Source organism: Schistocerca americana, chromosome 10, assembly GCF_021461395.2.
Source record: "Schistocerca americana isolate TAMUIC-IGC-003095 chromosome 10, iqSchAmer2.1, whole genome shotgun sequence".
NCBI classification, from domain to species: Eukaryota; Metazoa; Arthropoda; class Insecta; order Orthoptera; family Acrididae; genus Schistocerca; species Schistocerca americana.
The window spans coordinates 41,612,676-41,628,148 of NC_060128.1; positions in this window are offsets into that span (position 1 = coordinate 41,612,676).

Below are 15,473 nucleotides of genomic sequence, written 5' to 3' on the forward strand. Positions count from 1 at the left end.
TCACTTGGTATGATTTGAACCTCTCCTGTGTTTACAGTTTTAGATTCCGATGCTTCACTTCAGGTTTACTGTATCCCTTGGACCTTCGTATTGACGATGAGACACAGAAATTGCATCCGAATTTAATACAAAAGGCACAATGCCTACTTACGTACAAGGGGACTGACACTCTCACCTTCTATGAATTGAACCTCTCCTGTGATTCCAGTTTTAGATTCCGATGTTTCACTTCAGGTTTACTGGATCCCTTGGACCTTCTTATTGACTATGAAACACAGAAATTGCATCCGAATGTAATACAAAGGACCCAATGCTGACATAAGTACAAGAGGACTGACACTCTAACTTTCTATGATTTGAACCTCTCCTGTGAGTCCAGTTTAAGCTTCCGATGCTTCACTTCAAGTTTACTGTATCCCTTGGACCTTCTCATAGGTAATGAAGCACCGAAATTGGATCCGAAATTAATACAAAATGCACAATGCCGACCTAAGTACAAGTGGACTGACCCTCTCACTTTCTATGTTTTGAACCTCTCCTGTGAGTCCAGTTTTAGATTACGATGCTTCACTTCAGGTTTGCTGTATCCCTTGGCCCTTCTTATTGACGATGAAACACAGAAATTGCATCCGAATGAAATACAAAAGGCACAATGCCGACTTAAGTACAAGAGGACTGACACTCTCACTTTCTATGATTTGAACCTCTCCTGTGATTCCAGTTTTAGATTCCGATATTTCACTTCAGGTTTACTGTATCCCTTGGACCTTCTTATTGACGATGAAACACAGAAATTGCATCTGAATTTAATAGAAAAGGCACAATGCCGACTTAAGTACAAGAGGACTGACACTCTCACTTTCTATTATTTGAACCTCTCCTGTGAGTCCAGTTTTAAATTACGATGCTTCACTTCATTTTTACTTAATCCCTTGGACCTTCTTATTGACGATGAAACACAGAAATTGCATCTGAATTTAATACAAAAGGCACAATGCCGACTTAAGTACAAGAGGACTGACACTCTCACTTTCTATGATATGAACCTCTCCTGTGATTCCAGTTTCAGATTCCGATGCTTCACTTCAGGTTTACTGTATCCCTTGGACCTTCGTATTGTCGATGAAACACAGAAATTGCATCCGAATTTAATAGAAATGGCACAATGCCGACTTAAGTACAAGAGGACTGACACTCTCACTTTCAATGATTTGAACCTCTCCTGTGAGTCCAGTTTTAGATTCCGATGCTTCACTTCAGGTTTACTGTATACCTTGGACCTTCTTATTGACGATGAAACAGAGAAATTGCACCCGAATTTAATACAAAAGGCACAATGCCGACTTAAGTACAAGAGGACTGACACTCTAACTTTCTATGATTTGAACCTCTCCTGTGAGTCCAGTTTTAGCTTCCGATGCTTCACTTCAGGTTTACTGTACCCCTTGGACCCGCTTATTGACGATGAAACACCTAAATTGCATCCGAAATTAATTCAAAAGGCACAATGCCGACTTAAGTACAAGAGCACTGACACTCTAACTTTCTGTGATTGGAACCTCTCCTGTGAGTCCAGTTTTAGATTACGATGCTTCACATCAGGTTTACTGTATCCCTTGGACCTTCTTATTGACGATGAAACACAGAAATTGCATCTGAATGTAATACAAAAGGCACAATGCCGACTTAAGTACAAGAGGACTGACACTCTCACTTTCTATGATTTGAACCTCTCCTGTGATTCCAGTTTTAGGTTCCGATATTTCACTTCAATTTTACTGTATCCCTAGTACCTTCTTATTGACGATGAAACTCAGAAATTGCATCAGAATTTAATAAAAAAGGCTCAATGCCGACGTAAGTGCAAGAGGACTGACACTCTCACTTTCTATGATGTGAACCTCTCCTGTGATTCCAGTTTTAGATTCCGATGCTTCACTTCAGGTTTACTGTATCCCTTGGACCTTCTTATTGACGATGAAACACCGAAATTACATCCGAAATTAATACAAAAGGCACAATCCCGACTTAAGTACAAGAGGACTGACACTCTCACTTTCTATGATTTGAACCTCTCCTGTGATTCCAGTTTTAGATTCCGATATTTCACTTCAAGTTCACTGTATCCCTTGGACCTTCTTATTGACGATGAAACACAGATATTGCATTCGAATTTAATACAAAAGGCAAAGAGGACTGACACTCTAACTTTCTATGATTTGAACCTCTCCTGTGAGTCCAGTTTTAGCTTGCGATGCTTCACTTCAGGTTTACTGTATTCCTTGGACCTTCCCATAGACAATGAAACACCGAAATTGCATCCGAAATTAATGCAAAAGGCACAATGCCGACTTAAGTACAAGAGCACTGACACACTAATTTTGTATGATCGGAACCTCCCCTGTGAGTCCAGTTTTAGATTACGATGCTTCACATCAGGTTTAATGTATCCCATGGAAAATCTTATTGACGATGAAACACAGAAATTGCATCCGAATTTAATACAAAAGTCACAATGCCGATTCAAGTACAAGAGGACTGACACTCTCACTTTCTATGGTTTGAACCTCTCCTGTGAGTCCAGTTTTAAATTACGATGCTTCACTTCAGGTTTACTTAATCCCTTGGACCTTCTTATTGACGATGAGACACAGAAATTGCATCTGAATTTAATACAAAAGGCACAATGCCGACTTAAGTACAAGAGGACTGACACTCTCACTTTCTATGATTTGAACCTCTCCTGTGATTCCAGTTTTAGATTCCGATGCTTCACTTCAGGTTTACTGTATCCCTTGGACCTTCCTATTGACGATGAAACACAGAAATTGCATCCGAATTTAATAGAAATGGCACAATGCCGACTTAAGTACAAGAGGACTGACACTCTCACTTTCAATGATTTGAACCTCTCCTGTGAGTCCAGTTTTAGATTCCGATGCTTCACTTCAGGTTTACTGTATACCTTGGACCTTCTTATTGACGATGGAACAGAGAAATTGCACCCGAATTTAATACAAAAGGCACAATGCCGACTTAAGTACAAGAGGACTGACACTCTAACTTTCTATGATTTGAACCTCTCCTGTGACTCCAGTTTTAGCTTCCGATGCTTCACTTCAGGTTTACTGTATCCCTTGGACCTTCTCATAGACAATGAACACCGAAATTGCATCCGAAATTAATACAAAAGGCACAATGCCGACCTAAGTACAAGTGGACTTACCCTCTCACTTTCTAAGATTTGAACCTCTCCTGTGAGTCCAGTTTTAGATTACGATGCTTCACTTCAGGTTTGCTGTATCCCTTGGACCTTCTTATTGACGATGAAACACAGAAATTGCATCCGAATGTAATACAAGAGGCACAATGCCGACTTAAGTACAAGAGGACTGACACTCTCACTTTCTATGATTTGAACCTCTCCTGTGATTCCAGTTTTAGATTCCAATGCTTCACTTCAGGTTTACTGTATCCCTTGGACCTTCTTATTGACGATGAAACACAGAAATTGCATCCGAATTTAATACAAAAGGCTCAATGCCGACATAAGTACAAGAGGACTGACACTCTCACTCTCTATGATTTGAACCTCTCCTGTGATTCCAGTTTCAGTTTCCGATGCTTCACTTCTGGTTTACTGTATCCCTTGGACCCTCTTATTGACGATGAAACACCTAAATTGCATCCGAAATTAATTCAAAAGGCACAATGCCGACTTAAGTACAAGAGCACTGACACTCTAACTTTCTATGATTGGAACCTCTCCTGTGAGTCCAGTTTTAGATTCCGATGCTTCACATCAGGTTTAATGTATCCCTTGGACCTTCTTATTGACGATGAAACACCGAAATTGCATCCGAAATTAATAAAAAAGCACAATGCCGACTTAAGTACAAGAGCACTGACACTCTAACTATCTATGATTGGAACCTCTCCTGTGCGTCCAGTTTTAGATTACGATGCTTCACATCAGGTTTACTGTATCCCTTGGACCTTCTTATTGACGATGAAACACAGAAATTGCATTCGAATTTAATACAAAAGGCACAATGCCGACTTAAGTACAAGAGGACTGACACTCTCACTTTCTATGATTTGAACCTCTCCTGTGAGTCCGGTTTTAAATTACGATGCTTCACTTCAGGTTTACCGTATCCCTTGGACCTTCTTATTGACGATGAAACACAGAAATTGCATCCGAATGTAATACAAAAGGCACAATGCCGACTTAAGTACAAGACGACTGACACTCTCACTTTCTATGATTTGAACCTCTCCTGTGATTCCAGTTTTAGATTCCGATATTTCACTGCAATTTTACTGTATCCCTAGTACCTTCTTATTGACGATGAAACTCAGAAATTGCATCAGAATTTAATAAAAGAGGCTCAATGCCGACATAAGTACAAGAGGACTGACACTCTCACTTTCTATGATGTGAACCTCTCCTGTGATTCCAGTTTTAGATTCCGATGCTTCACTTCAGGTTTACTGTATCCTTTGGACCTTCTTATTGACGATGAAACACCGAAATTGCATCCGAAATTAATACAAAAGGCACAATCCCGACTTAAGTACAAGAGCACTGACACTCTAACTTTCTATGATTGGAACCTCTCCTATGAGTCCAGTTTTAGATTACGATGCTTCACATCAGGTTTATTGTATCGCTTGGACCTTCTTATTGACGACGAAACACAGAAATTGCATCCGAATTTTAAATAAAAGGCACAATGCCGACTTCAGTACATGAGGACTGACACTCTCAGTTTCTATGATTTGAACCTCTCCTGTGAGTCCAGTTTTAAATTACGATGCTTCACTTCAGGTTTACTGTATCCCTTGGACCTTCTTGTTGACGATGAAACACAGAAATTGCATCCGAATTTAATACAAAAGGCACAATGCCGACTTAAGTACAAGAGGACTGACTCTCTCACTTTCTATGATTTGAACCTCTCCTGTGATTAAAGTTTTATATTCCGATATTTCACTTCAAGTTTACTGTATCCCTTGGACCTTCTTATTGACGATGAAACACAGATATTGCATCCAATTTAATACAAAAGGCACAATGCCGACTTAAGTACAAGAGGACTGACACTCTAACTTTCTATGATTTGAACCTCTCTGTGACTCCAGTTTTAGCTTCCGATGCTTCACTTCAGGTTTACTGTATTCCTTGGACATTCTCATAGACAATGAAACATCGAAATTGCATCCGAAATTAATACAAAAGGCACAATGCCGACTTAAGTACAAGAGGACTGACACTCTAACTTTCTATGATTTGAACCTCTCCTGTGACTCCAGTTTTAGCTTCCGATGCTTCACTTCAGGTTTACTGTATCCCTTGGACCTTCTCATAGACAATGAACACCGAAATTGCATCCGAAATTAATACAAAAGGCACAATGCCGAACTAAGTACAAGTGGACTTACCCTCTCACTTTCTAAGATTTGAACCTCTCCTGTGAGTCCAGTTTTAGATTACGATGCTTCACTTCAGGTTTGCTGTATCCCTTGGACCTTCTTATTGACGATGAAACACAGAAATTGCATCCGAATGTAATACAAGAGGCACAATGCCGACTTAAGTACAAGAGGTCTGATACTCTCACTTTCTATGATTTGAACCTCTCCTGTGATTCCAGTTTTAAATTACGATGCTTCACTTCAGGTTTACTGTATCCCTCGGACCTTCTTATTGACGATGAAACACAGAAATTGCATCCGAATTTAATACAAAAGGCACAATGCCGACTTAAGTACAAGAGGACTGACACTCTCACTTTCTATGATTTGAACCTCTCCTGTGATTCCAGTATTAGATTCCGATATTTCACTTCAAGTTTACTGTATCCCTTGGACCTTCTTATTGACGATGAAACACAGATATTGCATCCAATTTAATACAAAAGGCACAAAGCCGACTTAAGTACAAGAGGACTGACACTCTAACTTTCTATGATTTGAACCTCTCTGTGACTCCAGTTTTAGCTTCCGATGCTTCACTTCAGGTTTACTGTATTCCTTGGACCTTCTCATAGACAATGAAACATCGAAATTGCATCCGAAATTAATACAAAAGGCACAATGCCGACTTAAGTACAAGAGGACTGACACTCTAACTTTCTATGATTTGAACCTCTCCTGTGACTCCAGTTTTAGCTTCCGATGCTTCACTTCAGGTTTACTGTATCCCTTGGACCTTCTCATAGACAATGAACACCGAAATTGCATCCGAAATTAATACAAAAGGCACAATGCCGACCTAAGTACAAGTGGACTTACCCTCTCACTTTCTAAGATTTGAACCTCTCCTGTGAGTCCAGTTTTAGATTACGATGCTTCACTTCAGGTTTGCTGTATCCCTTGGATCTTCTTATTGACGATGAAACACAGAAATTGCATCCGAATGTAATACAAGAGGCACAATGCCGACTTAAGTACAAGAGGACTGACACTCTCACTTTCTATGATTTGAACCTCTCCTGTGATTCCAGTTTTAGATTCCAATGCTTCACTTCAGGTTTACTGTATCCCTTGGACCTTCTTATTGACGATGAAACACAGAAATTGCATCCGAATTTAATACAAAAGGCTCAATGCCGACATAAGTACAAGAGGACTGACACTCTCACTCTCTATGATTTGAACCTCTCCTGTGATTCCAGTTTCAGATTCCGATGCTTCACTTCTGGTTTACTGTATCCCTTGGACCCTCTTATTGACGATGAAACACCTAAATTGCATCCGAAATTAATTCAAAAGGCACAATGCCGACTTAAGTACAAGAGCACTGACACTCTAACTTTCTATGATTGGAGCCTCTCCTGTGAGTCCAGTTTTAGATTCCGATGCTTCACATCAGGTTTAATGTATCCCTTGGACCTTCTTATTGACGATGAAACACCGAAATTGCATCCGAAATTAATAAAAAAGCACAATGCCGACTTAAGTACAAGAGCACTGACACTCTAACTATCTATGATTGGAACCTCTCCTGTGCGTCCAGTTTTAGATTAAGATGCTTCACATCAGGTTTACTGTATCCCTTGGACCTTCTTATTGACGATGAAACACAGAAATTGCATCCGAATTTAATACAAAAGGCACAATGCCGACTTAAGTACAAGAGGACTGACACTCTCACTTTCTATGATTTGAACCTCTCCTGTGAGTCCGGTTTTAAATTTGGATGCTTCACTTCAGGTTTACTGTATCCCTTGGACCTTCATTTTGACGATGAAACACAAAATTGCATCCGAATGTAATACAAAAGGCACAATGCCGACTTAAGTACAAGACGACTGACACTCTCACTTTCTATGATTTGAACCTCTCCTGTGATTCCAGTTTTAGATTCCGATATTTCACTTGAATTTTACTGTATCCCTAGTACCTTCTTATTGACGATGAAACACAGAAATTGCATCAGAATTTAATAAAAAAGGCTCAATGCCGACATAAGTACAAGAGGACTGACACTCTCACTTTCTATGATGTGAACCTCTCCTGTGATTCCAGTTTTAGATTCCGATGCTTCACTTCAGGTTTACTGTATCCCTTGGACCTTCTTATTGACGATGAAACACCGAAATTGCATCCGAATTTAATACAAAAGGCACAATCCCGACTTAAGTACAAGAGCACTGACACTCTAACTTTCTATGATTGGAACCTCTCCTATGAGTCCAGTTTTAGATTACGATGCTTCACATCAGGTTTATTGTATCGCTTGGACCTTCTTACTGACGACGAAACACAGAAATTGCATCCGAATTTAATATAAAAGGCACAATGCCGACTTAAGTACATGAGGACTGACGCTCTCAGTTTCTATGATTTGAACCTCTCCTGTGAGTCCAGTTTTAAATTACGATGCTTCACTTCAGGTTTACTGTATCCCTCGGACCTTCTTATTGACGATGAAACACAGAAATTGCATCCGAATGTAATTCAAAAGGCACAATGCCGACTTAAGTACAAGAGGACTGACACTCTCACTTTCTATGATTTGAACCTCTCCTGTGATTCCAGTTTTAGATTCCGATATTTCACTTCAATTTTACTGTATCCTTAGTACCTTCTTATTGACGATGAAACTCAGAAATTGCATCCAAATTTAATAAAAAAGGCTCAATGCCGACATAAGTACAAGAGGACTGTCACTCTCACTTTCTATGATATGAACCTCTCCTGTGATTCCAGTTTTAGATTCCGATGCTTCACTTCAGGTTTACTGTATCCCTTGGACCTTCTTATTGACGCGGAAACACCGAAATTGCATCCGAAACTAATACAAAAGGCACAATCCCGACTTAAGTACAAGAGCACTGACACTCTAACTTTCTATGATTGGAACCTCTCCTATGAGTCCAGTTTTAGATTACGATGCTTCACATCAGGTTTACTGTATCGCTTGGACATTCTTATTAACGATGAAACACAGAAATTGCATCCGAATTTAATATAAAAGGCACAATGCCGACTTAAGTACATGAAGACTGACACTCTCAGTTTCTATGATTTGAACCTCTCCTGTGAGTCCAGTTTTAAATTACGATGCTTCACTTCAGGTTTACTGTATCCCTCGGACCTTCTTATTGACGATGAAACACAGAAATTGCATCCGAATTTAATACAAAAGGCACAATGCCGACTTAAGTACAAGAGGACTGACACTCTCACTTTCTATGATTTGAACCTCTCCTGTGATTCCAGTTTTAGATTCCGATATTTCACTTCAAGTTTACTGTATCCCTTGGACCTTCTTATTGACGATGAAACACAGAAATTGCATCCGAATTTAATACAAAAGCACAATGCCGACTTACGTACAAGAGGACCGACACTCTCACTTTCTATGATTTGAACCTCTTCTGTGATTCCAGTTTTAGATTCCGATGCTTCACTTCAGGTTTACTGTATCCCTTGGACCATCTTATTGACGATGAAACACAGAAATTGAGTCCGAAATCAATACAAAACGCACAATGCCGACTTAACTACAAGAGGACTGACACTCCAACTTTCTATGATTTGAACCTCTCCTGTGAGTCCAGTTTTAGATTATGATGCTTCACTTCGGGTTTACTGTATCCTTAGGACCTTCTTATTGACGATGAAACACAGAAATTGCATCCGAGTTTAATACAAAAGGCACAATGCCGACTGAAGTACAAGAAGACTGACAATCTCACTTTCTATGATTTGAACCTCTCCTGTGAGTCCAGTTTTAAATTACGATGCTTCACTTCTGGTTTACTGTATCCCTTGGACCTTCTTATTGACGATGAAATACAGAAATTTCATCCGAATTTAATACAAAAGGCACAATAACGACTTAAGTACAAGTGGACTGACACTCTCACTTTCTATGATTTGAACCTCTCCTGTGAGTCCAGTTTTAGATTCCGATGCTTCACTTAAGGTTTACTGTATACCTTGGACCTTCTTATTGACGATGAAACACAGAAATAGCATCCGAATGTAATACAAAAGGCACAATGCCGACTTAAGTACAAGAGGACTGACACTCTCACTTTCTATGATTTGAACCTCCCTTGTGAGTCCAGTTTTAGGTTCCAATGCTTCACTTTAGGTTTACTGTATACCTTGGACCTTCTTATTGACGATGAAACACAGATATTGCATCCGAATTTAATACAAAAGGCACAATGCCGACTTAAGTACAAGAGGACTGACACTCTCACTTTCTATGATTTGAACCTCTCCTGTGATTCCAGTTTTTGACTCCGATATTTCACTTCAAGTTTACTGTATCCCTTGGACCTTCTTATTGACGATGAAACACAGAAATTGCATCCGAATTTAATACAAAAGCACAATGCCGACTTACGTACAAGAGGACCGACACTCTCACTTTCTATGATTTGAACCTCTTCTGTGATTCCAGTTTTAGATTCCGATGCTTCACTTCAGGTTTACTGTATCCCTTGGACCTTCTTATTGACGATGAAACACAGAAATTGAGTCCGAAATTAATACAAAACGCACAATGCCGACTTAACTACAAGAGGACTGACACTCCAACTTCCGATGATTGGAACCTCTCCTGTGAGTCCAGTTTTAGATTACGATGCTTCACATCAGGTTTACCGTATCCCTTGGACCTTCTTATTGACGATCAAACACAGAAATTGCACCCGAATTTAATAGAAGAGGCACAATGCCGACTTAAGTACAAGAGGACTGACACTCTAACTTTCTATGATTTGAACCTCTCCTGTGAGTCCAGTTTTAGATTATGATGCTTCACTTCGGGTTTACTGTATCCTTAGGACCTTCTTATTGACGATGAAACACAGAAATTGCATCCGAGTTTAATACAAAAGGCACAATGCCGACTGAAGTACAAGAAGACTGACAATCTCACTTTCTATGATTTGAACCTCTCCTGTGAGTCCAGTTTTAAATTACGATGCTTCACTTCAGGTTTACTGTATCCCTTGGACCTTCTTATTGACGATGAAATACAGAAATTTCATCCGAATTTAATACAAAAGGCACAATAACGACTTAAGTTCAAGTGGACTGACACTCTCACTTTCTATGATTTGAACCTCTCCTGTGAGTCCAGTTTTAGATTCCGATGCTTCACTTAAGGTTTACTGTATACCTTGGACCTTCTTATTGACGATGAAACACAGAAATAGCATCCGAATGTAATACAAAAGGCACAATGCCGACTTAAGTACAAGAGGACTGACACTCTCACTTTCTATGATTTGAACCTCCCTTGTGAGTCCAGTTTTAGGTTCCGATGCTTCACTTTAGGGTTACTGTATACCTTGGACCTTCTTATTGACGATGAAACACAGATATTGCATCCGAATTTAATACAAAAGGCACAATGCCGACTTAAGTACAAAGAGGACTGACACTCTAACTTTCTATGATTTGAACCTCTCCTGTGAGTCCAGTTTTAGCTTCCGATGCTTCACTTCAGGTTTACTGTATCCCTTGGACCTTCTCATAGACAATGAAACACCGAAATTGCATCCGAAATTAATACAAAAGGCACAATGCCAACTTAAGTACAAGAGCACTGACACTCTAATTTTGTATGATTGGAACCTCTCCTGTGAGTCCAGTTTTAGATTACGATGCTTCACATCAGGTTTACTGTATCCCTTGGAAATTCTTATTGACGATGAAACACAGAAATTGCATCCGAATTTAATACAAAAGTCACAATGCCGACTTAAGTACAAGAGGAATGACACTCTCACTTTCTATGATTTGAACCTCTCTTGTGAGTCCAGTTTTAAATTACGATGCTTCACTTCAGGTTTACTGAATCCCTTGGACTTTCTTATTAACGATGAAACACAGAAATTGCATCCGAATGTAATACAAAAGGCACAATGCCGACTTAAGTACAAGAGGACTGACACTCTCACTTTCTATGTTTTGAACCTCTCCTGTGATTCCAGTTTTAGATTGCGATGCTTCACTTCAGGTTTACTGTATCCCTTGGACCTTCTTATTGACAATGAAACACAGAAATGGCATCCGAATTTAATACAAAAGACACTATGCCGACTCAAGTACAAGAGGACAGACACTCTAACTTTCTATGATTTGAACCTCTCCTGTGAGTCCAGTTTTAGCATCCGATGCTTCACTTCAGATTTACTGCATACCTTGGCCCATCTTATTGACGATGAAACACAGAAAATGCATCCGAATTTAATACAAAAGCACAATGCCGACTTACGTACAAGAGGACCGACACTCTCACTTTCTATGATTTGAACCTCTTCTGTGATTCCAGTTTTAGATTCCGATGCTTCACTTCAGGTTTACTGTATCCCTTGGACCTTCTTATTGACGATGAAACACAGAAATTGAGTCCGAAATTAATACAAAACGCACAATGCCGACTTAACTACAAGAGGACTGACACTCCAACTTTCGATGATTGGAACCTCTCCTGTGAGTCCAGTTTTAGATTACGATGCTTCACATCAGGTTTACCGTATCCCTTGGACCTTCTTATTGACGATGAAACACAGAAATTGCACCCGAATTTAATAGAAAAGGCACAATGCCGACTTAAGTACAAGAGGACTGACACTCTAACTTTCTATGATTTGAACCTCTCCTGTGAGTCCAGTTTTAGATTATGATGCTTCACTTCGGGTTTACTGTATCCTTAGGACCTTCTTATTGACGATGAAACACAGAAATTGCATCCGAGTTTAATACAAAAGGCACAATGCCGACTGAAGTACAAGAAGACTGACAATCTCACTTTCTATGATTTGAACCTCTCCTGTGAGTCCAGTTTTAAATTACGATGCTTCACTTCAGGTTTACTGTATCCCTTGGACCTTCTTATTGACGATGAAATACAGAAATTTCATCCGAATTTAATACAAAAGGCACAATAACGACTTAAGTACAAGTGGACTGACACTCTCACTTTCTATGATTTGAACCTCTCCTGTGAGTCCAGTTTTAGATTCCGATGCTTCACTTAAGGTTTACTGTATACCTTGGACCTTCTTATTGACGATGAAACACAGAAATAGCATCCGAATGTAATACAAAAGGCACAATGCCGACTTAAGTACAAGAGGACTGACACTCTCACTTTCTATGATTTGAACCTCCCTTGTGAGTCCAGTTTTAGGTTCCAATGCTTCACTTTAGGTTTACTGTATACCTTGGACCTTCTTATTGACGATGAAACACAGATATTGGATCCGAATTTAATACAAAAGGCACAATGCCGACTTAAGTACAAGAGGACTGACACTCTCACTTTCTATGATTTGAACCTCTCCTGTGATTCCAGTTTTAGATTCCGATATTTCACTTCAAGTTTACTGTATCCCTTGGACCTTCTTATTGACGATGAAACACAGAAATTGCATCCGAATTTAATACAAAAGCACAATGCCGACTTACGTACAAGAGGACCGACACTCTCACTTTCTATGATTTGAACCTCTTCTGTGATTCCAGTTCTAGATTCCGATGCTTCACTTCAGGTTTACTGTATCCCTTGGAGCTTCTTATTGACGATGAAACACAGAAATTGAGTCCGAAATTAATACAAAACGCACAATGCCGACTTAACTACAAGAGGACTGACACTCCAACTTTCGATGATTGGAACCTCTCCTGTGAGTCCAGTTTTAGATTACGATGCTTCACATCAGGTTTACCGTATCCCTTGGACCTTCTTATTGACGATGAAACACAGAAATTGCACCCGAATTTAATAGAAAAGGCACAATGCCGACTTAAGTACAAGAGGACTGACACTCTAACTTTCTATGATTTGAACCTCTCCTGTGAGTCCAGTTTTAGATTATGATGCTTCACTTCGGGTTTACTGTATCCTTAGGACCTTCTTATTGACGATGAAACACAGAAATTGCATCCGAGTTTAATACAAAATGCACAATGCCGACTGAAGTACAAGAAGACTGACAATCTCACTTTCTATGATTTGAACCTCTCCTGTGAGTCCAGTTTTAAATTACGATGCTTCACTTCAGGTTTACTGTATCCCTTGGACCTTCTTATTGACGATGAAATACAGAAATTTCATCCGAATTTAATACAAAAGGCACAATAACGACTTAAGTACAAGTGGACTGACACACTCACTTTCTATGATTTGAACCTCTCCTGTGAGTCCAGTTTTAGATTCCGATGCTTCACTTAAGGTTTACTGTATACCTTGGACCTTCTTATTGACGATGAAACACAGAAATAGCATCCGAATGTAATACAAAAGGCACAATGCCGACTTAAGTACAAGAGGACTGACACTCTCACTTTCTATGATTTGAACCTCCCTTGTGAGTCCAGTTTTAGGTTCCGATGCTTCACTTTAGGGTTACTGTATACCTTGGACCTTCTTATTGACGATGAAACACAGATATTGCATCCGAATTTAATACAAAAGGCACAATGCCGACTTAAGTACAAGAGGACTGACACTCTAACTTTCTATGATTTGAACTTCTCCTGTGAGTCCAGTTTTAGCTTCCGATGCTTCACTTCAGGTTTACTGTATCCCTTGGACCTTCTCATAGGCAATGAAACACCGAAATTGCATCCGAAATTAATACAAAAGGCACAATGCCAACTTAAGTACAAGAGCACTGACACTCTAATTTTGTATGATTGGAACCTCTCCTGTGAGTCCAGTTTTAGATTACGATGCTTCACATCAGGTTTACTGTATCCCTTGGAAATTCTTATTGACGATGAAACACAGAAATTGCATCCGAATTTAATACAAAAGTCACAATGCCGACTTAAGTACAAGAGGAATGACACTCTCACTTTCTATGATTTGAACCTCTCTTGTGAGTCCAGTTTTAAATTACGATGCTTCACTTCAGGTTTACTGAATCCCTTGGACTTTCTTATTGACGATGAAACACAGAAATTGCATCTGAATGTAATACAAAAGGCACAATGCCGACTTAAGTGCAAGAGGACTGACACTCTCACTTTCTATGTTTTGAACCTCTCCTGTGATTCCAGTTTTAGATTGCGATGCTTCACTTCAGGATTACTGTATCCCTTGGACCTTCTTATTGACAATGAAACACAGAAATGGCATCCGAATTTAATACAAAAGACACAATGCCGACTCAAGTACAAGAGGACAGACACTCTAACTTTCTATGATTTGAACCTCTCCTGTGAGTCCAGTTTTAGCATCCGATGCTTCACTTCAGGTTTACTGCATACCTTGGCCCATCTTATTGACGATGAAACACAGAAAATGCATCCGAATTTAATACAAAAGGCACAATGACGACTTAAGTACAAGAGGACTCAAACTCTAACTTTCTATGATTTGAACCTCTCCTGTGAGTCCAGTCTTAGCTTCCGATGCTTCACTTCAGTTTTACTGTATCCCTTGGACCTTCTTATTGACGAAGAAGCAGAGAAATTGCATCCGAATTTAATACAAAACGCACAAAGCCGACATAAGTACAAGAGGACTGACACTCTCACTTCATGATTTGAACCTCTCCTTTGAGTCCAGTTTTAAATTACGATGCTTCACTTCAGGTTTACTGTATCCCTTGGACCTTCTTATTGCCGATGAAACACAGATATTGCATCCGAATTTAATAGAAAAGGCACAATGCCGACTTAAGTACAAGAGGACTGACACTTTTACTTTTTATGATTTGAACCTCTCCTGTGATTCCAGTTTTAGATTCCGATGCTTCACTTCAGGTTTACTGTATATCTTGGACCTTCTTATTGACGATGAAACACAGAAATTGCATCCGAATTTAATACAAATATCACAATGCCGACTTAAGTACAAGAGGACTGACACTCTCACTTTCTATGATTTGAACCTATCTTGTGATTACAGTTTTAGATTCCGATGCTTCACTTCAGGTTTACTGTATCCCTTGGACCTTCTTATTGATAATGAAACACAGAAATTGTAT